The sequence below is a fragment of the Hibiscus syriacus genome, unplaced genomic scaffold (genome assembly GCF_006381635.1).
Source record: "Hibiscus syriacus cultivar Baekdansim isolate YM2019G1 unplaced genomic scaffold, ASM638163v2 tig00111059_pilon, whole genome shotgun sequence".
Taxonomy (NCBI): domain Eukaryota; kingdom Viridiplantae; phylum Streptophyta; class Magnoliopsida; order Malvales; family Malvaceae; genus Hibiscus; species Hibiscus syriacus.
In genome coordinates, this window is record NW_024062966.1 from 1,536,134 (window position 1) to 1,553,123 (window position 16,990).

A 16,990-nucleotide genomic window follows, 5' to 3' on the forward strand; every position below is an offset into this window, starting at 1 on the left:
AAAAACTCACTGTTTTTTAGTAAACTATACCATTATTCCCACTTTTTATTATTTTAAATGAAAGAAAATAATCACTAAATTAATACACAGAAAAGTAGTTTCCTTTAGCAGGAATGTCGGGTTGAGGTTAAGTGGTCACACGATAACTGCTTTATCTTCTCCAGTTAAATTACCCATCTTGTTATAATATCTCTTATTTGACTTTATACACACTGTGTTTCTTTTGCTTGTTGCACTCCTTTTTAGTAGAATTTTTCAGAGGCTTTAGCTTTGTTAAACCAAATTAGAATCTTTTATTTTCTGGACGTTTTAGTGTAGAATCACTGGTTTCTGCTTGTCTTCTTCCACATCTAAAGAACCTCAATTCCCTTTTCATTATATTCTGATTCAAGTTCCAAAAACAAATAAAAAGACTCTTGATTTGAGGTGGGTTCTGTTTATTTTGGGCCATGGCAGCAGCTTGCTGTGATCTTGAAGCAGATATTAATGGAGAGGGGGCATTCCTGCTAAACAAGGTAATAATTATGTTCTCTACCTGTTTGTTATAAAGTTCTCTTTCTTTAGAGGGTCAAAAGGAACACTTTTTTTCGAGGGGTTTCTTAGTCAAAATGACGACTTTGTTTTTGTTTTCATTCACTCTCATTGTGTTTGTTTTGTTGTTGTGAACTCATAATGTGATTCAGTGCAGCAAATTCAAGGGTTTTAGCCATGGCTTTGCCTTCTGTGACTGAAATTTTTAACTTTTAATTTCCCACCTACACTGCAAAGATGTGGGACATAAGTTCAAAAGTGTGTAGTGTTTTCTGTTTTTTGTTTTCTTTCTCATTTATTGCTGTTTGTTTCGGTGCTCAGGTTTTGTTTTCATTCACCACTTTTGTACTGGCTTGTGCCACTGAGGGTTGCTTTCATAATCATGGCGATTGATTACTGTCCATCTCCCTTCTTTTGCTGGGGATGATTAGTTCACGTCTTTTCTATTTAATACGGTCCATGTTCGAGTTCGTGAATTTATCATCTAATTCCTCAATTTGTCTGGTGATTGGCAAAGAACTATATGCTCATTCTCAGGCAGGCTGAGCAAATTACTTGGAAAATCCACAGGTGCCAACAGGAATAAAGTTATCTTCCATGACTTTCCTGGTGGGGCAGAGAATTTTGAGCTTATAGCAAGGTTTTGTTATAACAATGGAGGAATCGATATAAGTTCTTCAAACATTTCCTTGTTATACGCTGCTGCTGAATTCATGGAGATGAACGATTCTGTGTCGGGAAACTGTAATCTATTAGAAAAAACGAAGAAATGCATCGAAGAGATTGGGTACTGGACTTGGCCTGATCTTTTGATTGCTCTGAAGCATTGCCAAGATTTCCAGCAGGTTGCTACTTCTTCGGGGATTCTCGAGAAGTGCTTGGATTCGATCGTTGGGAGGTTGGCTATCACAAGTGAAGCAAGTCCTTGTGCGTCTACATCTTCTCCGGATAGCTCGGGGTTTCGGCTTTCCTGCGATACTCGAAGCACTGAGAGCTTGAAGAACAGCTTCTCTCGAACGAATTGGTGGTTCGAAGACCTTTCTGTTTTGAGTCCCGATCTGATCGAAATGCTGGTAAAATCTATGATTTCTTGGAAGTACAATCATGTGATCATCGGTCGGTTCCTCTTCCATTACCAGAAATCGAGGTTTTTCACCGCCTCTCCTGATGAGAAACACAGAGTTTTACAAGCTGTGATTGATATGCTTTACACTCTCGATCTGAGTTGCGTTCCGTGCAAGAGTTTGTTCGGGATTCTTCGTGTGGTTCTGGGTTTGAACATAGGCAAAAGTAGCAGGAACAAATTGGAGAGTATGATAGGTTCCCAGATGGATCAAGCAACATTGGACAACCTGTTAATCCCATCCCCATATGGGACAAATTATTTGTATGATGTGAATAGTCCTTTGGTTTCTGAAATCATTTCTGCGCCGAGAGGGCTCGCGATTGTCTCCGATGCAAATGAAGAAGGTTGGTAGCCTGATGGACCTGTATATCACAGAAGTAGCTCCGGATCCTTTCCCTTCAATCGTCGAAATTTCGAGCTTTGGTGGTGGCCTTGCCGGATTCTTCCAGGGACTGTTGGGATGAATTGTACCATGCCATGGACGTTTATCTGGAGGTACTACTTTGAAACGTTTTATTATGAAAGTTTATCTGGTGCATTCGGATTAAACATGGTTTCAATAGGTGCATGCAGGGTTGTCTGAAGAAGAAAAACTGAAGATATGTTGTGCTCTGAACTACGAGAAGCTCTCTTTAGATGACTGCATACATCTTTCTCGGAACATGAATTTTCCGTCGAAAAGCGTGGTTCAAGCGCTCATTTCCCAGCAATTAAAGCTGAAGAACTTGCTGCAGGGCACTAAGAACACTAAACTCGACACGGATTCCCCTTGTAAAATCATCGAAACCCGAGGCAAGGCAAAGAAAGGTGAAGGCAGTGAACAAATTGTCCTATATTCCGGGAAATTCGATGTATCAGCCGACAATGAGAACCTGAGAGCACATTTACAAGGGATGCAGTGGAGGGTGATTGAATTGGAAAAACTCTGCAAGAAAATGCAGAACCAGATGGCTAAACTCATGAAATCCAAAGTATCAACCCATGCTACTGCAAGATCCTTGCCGAGACCCTGTTCATGAAAAAAAATTGCATCAAAGTTTGTCTCTCTAGATCATTTCCTTTATCTATGTATAGCATTGATGTATGATTACAATTACTTTTCTCTTCTTCATTCCTGCACCTATATATAATTCATTGGAGCTGTACATTCAACTGAAAAAGAGAACTTTTATCTGTAAAATTTTAAATCTTTTCAATGAAAATGTTATGATTTTTTAAGCCAAAAAACAAATAAAAATAATATTAAAATAAAATAAAACATGTAAAATTACCTGAATGTAAATTTGAATAATTTAATTATATCTTGAATAGGATTCTAACTTAAAAATCGATGTTCAAGTAAGTTGGAACTGGATTTCAAACATCTAGTTTTGAATCAAACTATTTTGCTTAAACGTCATTCTTGTTCAAGTTTCGATGCATTATTGCACTCATTTTAGAGTATAGTAATAAAATCTACAGAGACTATAGTCAATGTTGTACATCACTTTAACAACGTTGTTCATTGGATTACTTATCACGCTAAAGTGAACAAAGACCTTTATCATCAGCAGGTTGTTCAAGTGGTAAGCAATCTGGTATCGCTTAAGTAAGTCTCGAATTTAAGTTCTTGTGTATGCAAAAAATCTTCTTTAGAAGACTCACACGCTAAAGTCAAATGTACGATATGGATTAATCTGAATTCATCAGGACGATGACTATACCTTAAAAATTGGAAGGACGACCAAAAACAAGATTACACCCTTATCAATTAGATTGGGTTATCTAATTTGATTTAATCAGTTAAATCAATTTAATTATCAATTCAAAATTTGATCCGAATAAATTGATTTAATTTTTAATTAATAATTTATTGGATAAAGTACATAAATTGTCTTTCGATTATAGGATATGATTTACTAAGTCATTCAACTATTAAAAGTTACAAAATGATCCTCCAACTATAGAATGTTCCTTTGGTAAGTCTCTCGACTATTAAAAGTTACAAAATTGTCACCTGACTGTTCATTATATTCCAAAGTCATCTTTTTTCGTTAAATTATTAGTTTTTTTAAGTTGGACGTTAACATGATGACTGAGATATGATAGCCATTTGAGGTTCTTGTATCAAATTTTATCATATCACAGTCAAATGTTCTGCTCAAAATATCGTCTATTTTTTAATGAAAAATAATAAGTTTGGAACATAGTGAATAGTTATGTGACCATTTTGTAACTTTTAATAGTATAGGGACTCAACAAAATAACACTCTATAGCCGGAGGATGATTTTATAACTTTTAATAATCAAATAACTTAATAAAATAATATCTTATAGTCGATGACTATTTATGTACTTTACCTAATTTATCCACTACCATTACACAAAACCCAGCCCAAGTACTCAACGATAAATAAAATACCTAAATATAAATAATATACCAAACCCAATTGTATATTAAATTACCCAAACTTAATTATTGAATTTTACCTGAAAACATAAAAAAAAACCCAAAACAATAAACTAAATCCCCTCAGCCGTGTAATTTAACCTAAATTACCCACCCCCTTCTCTCCGTCCGTTCTCACATGGCCACACCTAGCGGCGACTCCCGTCTCCCACGCCGTCCACCATCTGATATTCTGCTCAGTTCTTCCCATCTAGGGGCAAAGTCATACTGTTCCATGTAATTGTTTATTTTTATTTTGAATTTCTTCAATAAAATGCTTCCGTTGGTTTCATTCTTCCTATGTAATTGTTTATTTTTTGTTCTTATTTTAAAACAATGAGTAGTAATTTTGATATGCAACGAGCATGGCTTGGTGGAACAGTAATAAAAAAGTAATTATATTACATGGAAGGTAAGCTCTTGTTTTCATTTAGAAACTTGTTAAAAATATTACATGGAAGGTAAGCTCTTGTTTTCATTTAGAAACTTGTTAAAAATATTAATTACACCTCCATCGGGATTTTGATTTAAATTTTTGTGATCTCCATATTCACAAACCCTTGAATGTTGTGGAGATTAATGTGGAAAATGAATGGCAGATGGGGGAGTTGGCAGTTGACAAACATGTTCAGTACATCGTATCTGTTGATAAGTTAAGCTTTAAATTCATTGAACTTTCGTTTTCGATTTACAATTTTACACTCTTATTTATCCTAGGTTAAGTTTATGTGAAGTTCATTATATTTGGGTTGCTTATTGCTAGAAAAAGGATAGTTTTGAATCTGTGGTGATGGACCATCTTAGAATGAATGGGGCATATTGGGGATTAACAACCTTAGACCTTCTGGGGAAGCTTGATTCTATTAATGCAGATGAAGTTGTTTCATGGATCATGAAATGACAACATGAATCCGGTATATCCTAAAGCTTATGTTTTTAGTTAATTATTGTTCTTAGTGTAAATAAAAAATTAATATAGATTTAATTTAATTGGATCCTAAATCATAATAGGAAATGAGGTTGATGAAGTGGTTTTTCTGGCAATATCGGACACGACCCACATATTCTGTATACTCTTAGTGCTGTGCAAGTGGTTGCCCTTTTCAACAAGCTAGACGTTCTTGACATTGATAAGGTTGCAACTTGTATCCTATCTGATATTCTTTTGATTCGGTCACTCGCTCTTCATTGGGGAGTTACAGTTTATCTGTTATAATTATCCATTTCTGGATTTCTTTCGATGAAGACATTGATAAAGTTGCAATTTGTGTCATATTGTATATTTTTTATGAAATTGTCTACTCTTTGCTGGAGAGTGCTATTATTATGTTACGATTATCCATTTTCCAGAATTGGTTTAATATGATTTGTATTACTTTGATTTATAACGTTCCTAGTTTTGTTGATTGGTCAGAGTTAGCTGTTTAAGGGTGAAGCGTATTCAGGTGCTTCTTGTTTTGCTTAAGTCTGTAAGTTAGATATTACTGGGCTGCAAAACGAAGACGGATTCTTTTCAGGTGACATGTGGGGTGAGGTGGATACACGGTATTTGTTCTTTCTGGATTATTTATATTTCTTATTTATTATTTTCAATGTAAATCCTTTTGTACCAAATTGATTTTTCTTGGTTTAGGTTCTCTTATATTGCCATCTGTTGCCTTTCAATATTACGTTGTCTGGACAAAATCAACGTTAAGAAGGCCGTAAGCTATATTCTGAATTGCAAAAACCTGGACGGTGGCTTTGGATGCTCACCTGGTGACGAGTCTCATGCAGGGCAAAGTATGTTACTCTCATTGTCCACGTGGACATGTAAATTTTTACTTACTCGGAGCGAAGATTGCTAATTTATGGTTTTAGGTTCATTTACCAATGAGCTTAAAACAAAGCACTCTTAATAATAATGATAGTTAATCTTTGTTGAAAAAGGGTTGATTTTCTGTGTATAATGAGTGCAGTTTTCTGTTGTGTGGGTGCTCTTGCCATAACGGGATCTCTACATCATGTTGATAAGGACCTTCTCGGGTGGTGGTTATGTGAGCGGCAAGTCAAATCTGGAGGTCTTAACGGCCGCCCCTAGAAACTCCCTGATGTGGGTATTTCGTTGAAGTTTAACTGGAATATTTATCTCATAATATTATTCTTCTTACCCCTTCTCGCTTCTCGTTATCGGTGAATCCTTTTAGGTTTGCTACTCATGGTGGGTTCTTTCTAGCTTGATCATGATCGATAGAGTTCACTGGATAGACAAGTAAAAACTCGTTAAGTTCATACTAGACTGTCAGGATCTGAAAAATGGTGGAATTTCAGATAGACCCGATGATGCTGTCGATGTCTTCCATACATATTTCGGAGTTGCCGGTATCCACTATCGTCCTGCCTATTTGCCGGCTGTTGTTTTATTGTTTTCATTTATATATTTCATGACTTCAACGTTCATAATTCTGTTTATGATGCCTGCTGTTGTTGTAGGACTTTCACTTCTCGAGTATCCAGGATTGAAGGCCATTGATCCAGCTTACGCATTACCGGTCGACGTTGTAAACAGAATATTCTTCGGCAGATGATCGGTTTTGCTTTCTTCCTCAGAAAATTCCATATTTATTGTCACTCCCCTGTTAAATGCCAAAATCTTTGGTTCTACTACATTTTTTCCATATTTAGAGTGCACATAATTTGCACCGTCAAACACATGGATTGCTTTTTTTTATTAAGCTGAGGTGATTATAAATTAGATTTTCGTGCGTGAACTTCATTTTTGGGTAAGTTTTCTTACTTAAAATATCATTTAAAATGATACATTTGATCATTATGACATATCAACATAAATTATAATACGTTTATGTATATGTATTTTATTATTTTATGCTTTTTGTGATTGTTATTTTATATGTTGTGCTATAAAAGGTGTGTGTGTGTGTGTGTTTTTTTTTGTCTCGCAGAAGTTTGAGATGTTAAGTTTATAAGCTGGGTTAATGGTCGAACTAAACTTCCAAAAACTAAATTAATTGAATATTAACTCATAAAAATAATTTCAAGTAATCCCGTTGGTTTTCATTTAATTGTATAAAATTATATATATATATATATATGATGTTATCTGATTTATTAATTAACTAATGTGGATGGTGTATTGTAGAAGAGTATTGTACAAGTCCAATATAGAGTGATCTTAATTTAGTTCCGCAAATGTCAACATTTGAATTCTAATATTGCTTAGTATTTGAATTTTGACTTTGTTTAAGAATTTAGTTTTTTTATTTTAAAAAATTTAGGATTCGTTTAGTTTTAGAAAATATAATTTTTTTATTCATTTTCTTATAAAACAGGAAACTGTGATGAAAACTGTGTTTGGTTGTAAAATTAGAAAATGATTTTTTAAAAATAAAAAATTAAAATAAGTAAAAATATAAAAACATAAAAAAAAGATATTTTCGGTATTTTCATTAGAATTGTTTTGGAAATTTGAAAAAGAGGGAAACATAAGTTCTAGATTTTTAATTTAACTTACACAAGTTTAAATATTTCTAACAATATATTTTTTTATTTAATGGATCTATGACTCAAACTTTTGCAAGAAAATCAATATAGTACCTAAACTTTTTTTACACTCTATATGGTCCTCAAAGTTGACTTCTTAAATAATTTAATTTTATAATATTTTATATTTAATGCATTGAATATCTTAATAATTATTTATATTTTATATTTAGATAATATCTTTTTTTTTCTAAAAAATTAAATAAGTCCTCAAACTTTCTAAAAAATTAATTAGGCCCTCGAACTTAGTCAAAAAAATCAATTAAGTTCATCTATCACAATATCGACTACAGTGTACTGCCACAACAACGTCGTAAATTGTCAAGTCAATATTTTAGATTATCACGTAAGCTTTGTAAACCGTCATGTAAGCGTCGTGACAATTTAATTTGTTTGTCAAATGATTAGATAGATTTTTTCTCAGTCTAAGGTTACATTGAGTGCAAAAATGAAAGTTCAATCGCCACACTAATTTTCCCCCAAAAGTTTGAGGGCCTTAAATATCAGTAAATATATATCTTTTATTTTAATAACATTTTTGTGTGATCTTGCTAATAACAATATTTTTGTGTATTTTTTTAATTTGATCGATGTCCAATATATATTAATATTATGTTCTTATTACAAAATAAAACAATTTTTGTGCTATGGAAATTTTTATCGACTTCACTGTTTTATATTTACAGACATCGCATTTTAAATTTATCTAATGAAACTTTTTTTAATAATTATATTTTAATTTAATTTAATTAAATTATTTAATAACTATTTGTTCATATCTATCTTAAAAAAGTGAAGATATCAAATATATTTTTACTATTTTTATTTTGAATTCGAATTTTTATTTATATTAACCAAACATGATTTTTATTTTTTAAAAAAAATTAAAAAAAAATAAAAACATAAAACAAAACAAAAAAATATTTTCTAAAATCAAATATACCATTGATATGATTGCATCAACTGATACAAACAAAATGTAAAGTGGTTCTGGATGCCGGATGGTACTTAATAATAGGCCACTGGGATTTTCGATTAGCGTGGAATGTTATAACAACTTCTTCGTATTTTTTTCATCAATTGCCTGACATTTAGATGCCCCTTTTTCTTTCAATGAGCTGTCTGATTCTCTCTACTCCCACCATAATTATTTCTAAAACCAAAACTTCACAGTAATGATTAGGTTGTGACCTAAAATTGCTAATTTAAATTTAGTACGTAAATAAAATTACTCTTTAAGCCCCTCTGTACATATAACTAGGAAGTGGTACGTAAATAAAATTACTATTTAAGCCCCTCTGTACATATAACTAAGAAGTGGTACGTAAATAAAATTACTCTTTAAGCCCCTCTGTACATATAACTAAGGAGTGGTATGTTGGGGTAAAGGTAAACAGTGGTAAACAAAAGGGAAATACATTTGGTGGTGGTAGCCATCATGACAGCCAGCTCCATCCGGTTTAGTCTTAAAACATTTGGCAGTTTACTCACCTCGGGGGTATAAAAATTAAGGGACAAAAGACTCACACAACAAAAGACAATACCTTTCCTTGCCATTTTTATTTTTCCTTTTCCAAAGCTAATCATATATACCACATGGTTATTTTACTTTAATCTCCCCTTTCCATTAGAATCATATTCATGTCCATGCAAACCTTGTAGGCAACAACTATGCAACCTACTGTCGTAATCGATTTTCGTCCGGGCACGAATTTTTTACTTGGCGCTTTTTACTTGGCGGGAAAAGTGATGTGAATAAATTAATGATTTTGTTTTTTTAAAAATATTTTGGGAGTCGCCATCGACCTTTTGGATTAGGTAGGTCGAATACCTAAAAATCATATTTTAAAAGAGTTTTTAAGAAAACATCGATTAAAAGAAAAATTGATCTGCGTTTTAACCAAAAATTCATTCTTTTTAATAATAAAAAAGGGATTCGTGGTCGGTTACGTTTAGGGAAGGATTAGCACCCCTACAACGCCCAAAATTGGTACTTTTTAATTAGAAATTGTCTCTATTATTAAAAATTCAAAATATATTTAATTTATAATCCTATTATTTCAAAATTATGATTATGAGGAAAAAAATATTAATTTATATATATTTATAAATAAAATATTTATTTAGAAATATCAGAAAAGGACTTCTAGGTACCTTAAGACAACTCTTTTCTTTGATATTAATAAATATTAACAATATAATAATTTAAATAAAATTAAATTATAATTTTTTATAATATTTAATTTTAAAATACCAGAATAGGACATCCAGTTGTATTAAGACTGCCCTTTTCTTCGATATTGAAAATAAATAAATATTAAAATATGATAAAAATATTTATGTAAAAAATGTAAATTATTATTATATATATTTATATGACTATATAATTATAAAATATAAACAAGTAAAATTAAAACATATATAATCAATAATAAAAATAAAATTAGAACTATATTTAAAAGCAGTAAAACTTTATAATAAATGAAAGTATTTAAAATTAGTGACTAAATTATAATCTAATAAAATTAAATACCTAATTCATAATTAATTATTTAAAATTATAAGGATTAAACATGTTATTTTCCTTATTTATTAATTTGGTGACTAAAATAAAATTATATAAAATTTGAATATCAGATTAAAATAAATTAAAAATATATACTCGGGATTAAAATATTATTTATTAAAACTAAAGGACTAAATACGTATTTTATCTAAAATATTTATAATTACGGTTAAGGGCTAAAGTATAAATAAATAAAATTTAGAGACCAAATTAAAAGGATTATAAATTTGATTTAGTGACTAAAATGTAAGATTTACAAGTTAGGATGACTGCGGAAAGGGTTTAACCTTTAATTAATTACAGATAGATCCCTCCCCAAAACGGCGTCGTTTGGGGAGGGTTATTTAAGCCCATAACCGGCTGGCCCGAAGGGCCAGCTCTCATTTCTCCTCTTCCCTCTCTCTCTCTTCTTTGAGAGAGTTTAAAACTCTCTCGCTTCTCTCTAAAATAGAGAGAAGCACACCGGCCGGCAGCCGTTTGCCGGCGTTAACCCCGCAGCCGGCCACCGCCTTTGGTGGCCGGAATTTTTTTTTACACTAAAACGTAGATCGGACTGTCCTAATGACGGTTCCCGTGCTCCTTTCTCTTAAATAGCTCCCGATCGGAGTAAATCTAGGAAAATACCTTCGGTTTTCGAAGGTTGTTGGTGACGTTTGGAGGCCGGTGGTGACTCCGATCAAGACGTTGTCTTCCCCGGTAAGTTCTCTCTGTTTTCTCATTGCTTTTTTGTTTGTGGTTGCTGGTTTGCTTGCTTTTTCCTTGTTTCTTTTTTTTTTCTTTGCTCTGTTGGTTGCCTCTGTTTTTCTTTGCAGGTTGGGTGATGGCTTTATAGCCATCACCGGCGTTTGTCTCAGATCGGGTAAAAGAGTAGAGTTCGGTGAGTTACCGAACTTCCAGTGGTGACTCACCGTTGAAGGCAACGTGTGCGGCTGGAGTGGCTCTTCTGGAAGCCTTCGACGAGACGTGGCAGCGGTGGAGATTATGGGAGTAGTTGCGGCGGCTGCGTGACCCTAGGGCATTATACCCTAGGGTTTGCATCTGGAGGAGTGTGGGCCGTTGGATCTCTCAGATCCAACGGCTGAGATTGAGGCGGCGGCTAGAGCTAGGGTTTAGAAACCCTAGCTGAAACCCCAAATATTTAGGGTTTCTTTTTGGGTTTGGGCCGATTCTGGTTGGGCCTGGGATTTGGGCTTGTAATTATATTTATTAATAATAAAATAATAATAATAATAATAATAATAATAATATAAATAATATTTAAATGAAAAAAAAATGAGTAGCAAAGACGACAAGATAATAAGTTTTTTTTATTTGACTTCACTTGATTTATATGAAGATGTTGAATAAATTCTTCTCTTTCTTCAAATGAGTTCTTCTCATTATGAACTTTCCGCTGGGGATGATGTTGACCTATTTCTTTCTGTGATTGAGTCATTTAAAAGGTTGAATAAGCTCTTCTCATTATGAACTTCTTCTTTCTTCTTCAGATGAGTTCTTCTCATTATGAACTTTATCTGGAAAGGTTGATGCTAATCTATCTCTTTCTGTAATAGAATTATGCAAAAGGTTGAACAAGCTCTTCTCATTGTGAACTTCTTCTTCTTCGGATGAGTTCTTCTCATTATGAACTTTCTCTGGAAAAGCTGATCCATCAAGTGATGGATTTAGCAAAAGGTTGAACAAATTCTTCTTATTATGAATTTCTTCTTTCTTCTTCAGATGAGTTCTTCTTATTATGAACTCAAACTGGTAAAGCTGATCCATCAAGTGATGGATTTAGCAAAAGGTTGAACAAATTCTTCTCATTATGAATTTCTTCTTTCTTCTTCAGATGACGAGTTCTTCTCATTATGAACTCTACCTGGCAATGTTGAGATATCAAATGATGAATTCAAACAAAAGGTTGAACAAATTCTTCTCATTATGAACTTCTTCTTCCTTCTTCAGATGAGTTCTTCTCATTATGAACTCGAACTGGAAATGTTAATGATCCATTGAATGATGGATTTGAATCTTTGCTAAAATCTTTGAAATTCCTGTCAAAATTCAACATGGATAAAATGATTGAAAATGCACCTATTTTTGCAAATGCCTAAATATGATGCATGAATGTTAAGTTATTTGATTTCAAATTGGTGAACTGAGTATTTCTTCAGTTGTGTAGAAATCCAATAAATCTTTCTTCTTCAAATGGAGAAATCTATCATCCTTGAAGAGTGTAGATGTAGATATGCCTGAATTTTTGCATCATGTCAAAAAAAACCACTTGAGAATAAAACTCAATAGTATAGGCTCTTGAAAAGCTCGCACTCATGCAACATGTTGATTCTGATAACAACTCATCTGATTATGAAGTGATTTTTCAAGATGTTTTCACAGATATTGATAGTTCTTTTGATACCGAGGAAATCTTGAATTCTGATTCTGATGAGGAGAGTAACTGTTTATCTTGACGAAAATGAGATACTCAAATGCTATTTCTTCATAGCCATGGATATATAATCCTGATTCAACAACTCATCTGATTATGAAGTGATTTTTCAAGATGTTTTCACAGATATTGATAGTTCTTTTGATACCGAGGAAATCTTGAATTCTGATTCTGATGAGGAGAGTAAACTGTTTATACTTGACGAAAATGAGATACTCAAATGCTATTTCTTCAATAGCCATGGATATATAATCCTGATTCATCAATTGCAGAGTTGACATATTTTATATGTGCTGCTCAAATTGCTAAGGCTGCTGATACACTTCTTCTGGTAAAAAATAGGAAGCCATTATGCAATGATCCCAATTACAAGAAAAGGCGAAACTTGGGCTATGATTTTCTTTAAAAAAAAAAGCAGAGGAAGCTTGAAAAGAAGCTTCTTAATGAAGACGATCATGCAGTTCATCTTTCAATTCTAATGATTGGTTTTGTGGTTCTTACCAAACCAGATCAGATAACTAAAAGAATACTTCCAGAAGATGCTATTGGGTCTCCTTATTTCTACTATGAGCAAATTCATCTTTCAAATTCAATGATTGGTTTTTGGGGTTCATACCAAACTAGATCAGATAACTCAAAGAACACTTCCAGAAGATGCTATTGAGTCTTCTTATTTCTACTATGAGCAAATTCATCTTTCAAATTCAATGATTGGTTTTTGGGGTTCATACCAAACCAGATCAGATAACTCAAAGAACACTTCCAGAAGATGCTATTGAGTCTTCTTATTTCTACTATGATAACGTGGTACTTGCTCCAATTAATGTTTGGACTGGAATATCACAGTACTTATTCGATGTAGAGCCATAATTTGTAGATTCGAAGCATTTTCATGCTGCTACACTGAAAAGGGGCTATATTCATAATCTGCCAATTGAGAACATATTTCTTCTTGTTCCATTTCCAAATAACTCTATGATGGTGATAATTTTCTTACTTTGTATTCCATGCCTTTAAAAGTATTAACATAAAGTGATATTCAGAAATCTTTAACTTATTTCAAAATTATGTTAATCCATTTACAAAATAAAAGAATAAATTGAATTTTCGAAAATAAATTGAATCTCAAATAAATTGAATTTAGAGAAAATAAACTTAGAATTTATTAATAGATAGAATTGTATTCAAAGTTATGGCAAGCATAAGAATGATAAAAATTCAACTGACTCAATAAATTATTAGCATAAGTATTTCTAAATTAATCAAATTGACACAATTTAGAGTACTGATGTAAGCTTTTGTCTGGAAGATCTCAAACGTTGTCAGAATGCTTGTAGATGTGAAGTTTCTCCCAAACTATCAAAATCTTAAGAGGGTTCAATTGCCAGATGCCTAATATCAATATGCATTTGAGCCACCTTTTCAGGTTTTCAACTCAAATCCTTCCTTTGGTTACAAGATGCCCTTTGCGGGTTTTCATCTTGACCCCCTCTTTTTTTTTCTTCTTTTCTTTTTTTTCTTTTTCTTTCTTTTTCTTTCTTTTTTTCTCTTTCTTTTTCTTTTTTCCTTTTTTATTTTTTCTTCAAGCATAATATTTCTTGACAGAATCCGAGTTTATTGGATTTTTCAAAAATTTTCCATCCATTTCTACCAAGATCAACGCTCCTCCGGAAAAGGCCTTTTTTACAACGTATGACCCTTCCCAATTAGGCATCCATTTCCCACGGAAATCTTTATGTATAGGCAAGATCTTTTTTAGTACTAGATCACCCTCTTGGAATTCTCTTGGATGTACTTTCTTGTCATGAGACTTCATCATCCGTTTCTGATACATCTGTCCATGGCAAATAACTTTCAATCTTTTCTCCTCAATAAGGTTCAATTGATCAAATCTAGCTTGGATCCATTCAGATACATCCAATTTTATTTCTCTCAAAATTTGAAGCGATGGAATTTCAACTTTAATTGGTAAGACTGCTTCCATCCCGTAGACTAAAAAAAGGTGTTGCCCCAGTAGATGTTCGAACAGTAGTTCGGTATGCATATAAAGCAAAAGGTAACTTCTCGTGCCAATCTTTGTAAGTTTCAGTGGTCTTTGTAATGATTCTCTTGATGTTCTTATTTGCTGCTTCAACTGCCCCATTCATCTTTGGACGATATGCTACTGAGTTTTCATGTTTGATCTTAAACTGTACACAAAGTTCGGTCATCATTTTGTTATTCAGGTTCAGAGCATTATCTGTAATGATCCTTTCTGGTAGGCCATACCGGCAAACTATCTATTTCTTTATGAATTTGCAGACTGTGGACCTCTTAATATTGGCATATGAAGCAGCTTCAACCCATTTGGTAAAATAATCAATTGCCATAAAGATGAAGCAATGTCCATTCGATGCTTTTAGTGTGATTGCTCCAATGACATCTATTCCCCACATAGAAAATGGCCAGTGTGCTGTCATTACATGTAAAGGAGATGGGGGTACATGAATCTTGTCTGCATATATCTGGCATTTATGACATTTCCTTGCATAATCAATGCAATCTATGTGCATGGTAGCCCAATAGTATCTATATCGCATTATTTTTCTAGCTATGGAAAGACCATTTGCATGTGTTCCACATATTCCACTGTGTACTTCTTCAATGATGCTTCTGGCTTCGCTGGTATTTAAACATCTCAATAGCATTTGATCATTGCTTCTTCTATACATAATCTCGCCATCAAAAAAATATCCAGCAGCCATTCTTCTCAAGGTTCTTTTATCAATTTCAGATGCATTTTGTGGATAACTTTGATTTTTGATATATTGCAGGATATCATAATACCATGGTTTACCATCTACCTCTTCTTCCACACTATAACAATGTGCAATAATTTCATATACTTGCATTTTGATTGGCATCATATCAACTTTCTTAGTTGCCTGAAACATAGCAGCTAATGTAGCCAAAGCATCTGCCATTTGATTTTCTTCTCGAGTGAGATAATGGAAGGTGACTCTCTCAAATTCTTTCACTAATTCGAGGGTAAAATTTCGGTATTCCAACAATTTGGGATCTTTTGTTTCCCATTCACCTCGCAATTGATACACCACTAACGATGAATCTCCATATATCTTGAGACATTTGATTTTTCTTTCTATAGCTGCTTTCAATCCCATGACACAAGCTTCATATTCTGCCATGTTATTGGTGCAAAAGAACTCCAGTCTACTTGTAAAGGGATAATAAATATTTTCTGGAGAAATTAACACTGCTCCAATTCCTTGTCCCAATGCGTTGGATGCTCCATCAAAGTAAAGCTTCCAAGATGCAGATGCATCATTTGTTCCGACTTCTTCATTCATGGATATGCACAACAAATCTTCATCTGGAAAATTGAAACTCAAAGGCTGATAATCATTCGATACACGACTGGCCAGAAAATTAGCTATGACACTTCCTTTTATCGCTTTTTGGTTGACATATACAATATCAAACTCGGATAATAACATCTGCCATCTAGCCATTCTGCCTGTCAAGGCTGGTGATTCCATTAAGAATTTCAAAGGATCAAGTTTGGATATCAACCAAGTAGTATGATATAACATGTATTGTTTGAGTCTTCGAGTAGCCCACACCAAAGCACATCATAATTTTTGTATTGGTGGATATCGAATTTCACAATCAGTAAATTTCTTGCTCAGATAATAAATGGATTTTTCTTTTCTTCCAGATTCATCATGCTGTCCCAGCACACATCCCATCAAATTTTCAAAGACTGTCAAGTAGAGAATTAACGGTATATCAGGTATTGGTGATACTAAAATTGGGGCATTGGATAAATATTTCTTAATAATATCCAAAGTTTCTTGACATTCATCATTCCAGACTTCAGGATTGTTCTTTCGAAGTAATTTGAACACTGGATCACATTTTTCAGTTAATTGAGAAATGAACCGAGATATATAATTTAATCTTCCCAAAAAGCCTCGAACTTCTTTTTTTGTATTGGGTGGTGTAAGATCTTGAATTGCTTTTACTTTATCTGGATCAATCTCGATTCCTTTTTTTCTGACCACAAATCCCAAAAGTTTCCCGGAAGTTACCCCAAAAGTGCATTTAGCGGGGTTGAGCTTTAATTGATACTTCCTCAATCTCTGGAAAAGCTTTCTCAAATTTTGAATATGTTCTTCTTCGGTTCGAGATTTGGTAATCATGTCATCTACATATACTTCAATCTCTTTGTGCATCATGTCATGAAACAAAGTTACCATGGCTCTTTGATACGTTGCCCCTGCATTTTTCAATCCAAATGGCATCACTTTATAGCATAATGTGCCCTACATGGTTACAAATGTTGTTTTTTCCATGTCTTCAGGATTCATT

At 33.2% G+C, this 16,990-nt stretch overlaps 2 pseudogenes; both read left to right on the forward strand.

Moving 5' to 3' along the window:
- Nucleotides 1-356: 356 nt before the first annotated feature.
- LOC120151509 lies at nucleotides 357-2,676 on the forward strand (annotated as a pseudogene).
- Nucleotides 2,677-4,132: 1,456 nt separating this feature from the next.
- LOC120151476 lies at nucleotides 4,133-6,802 on the forward strand (annotated as a pseudogene).
- The last annotated feature ends 10,188 nt before the right edge of the window (nucleotides 6,803-16,990 follow it).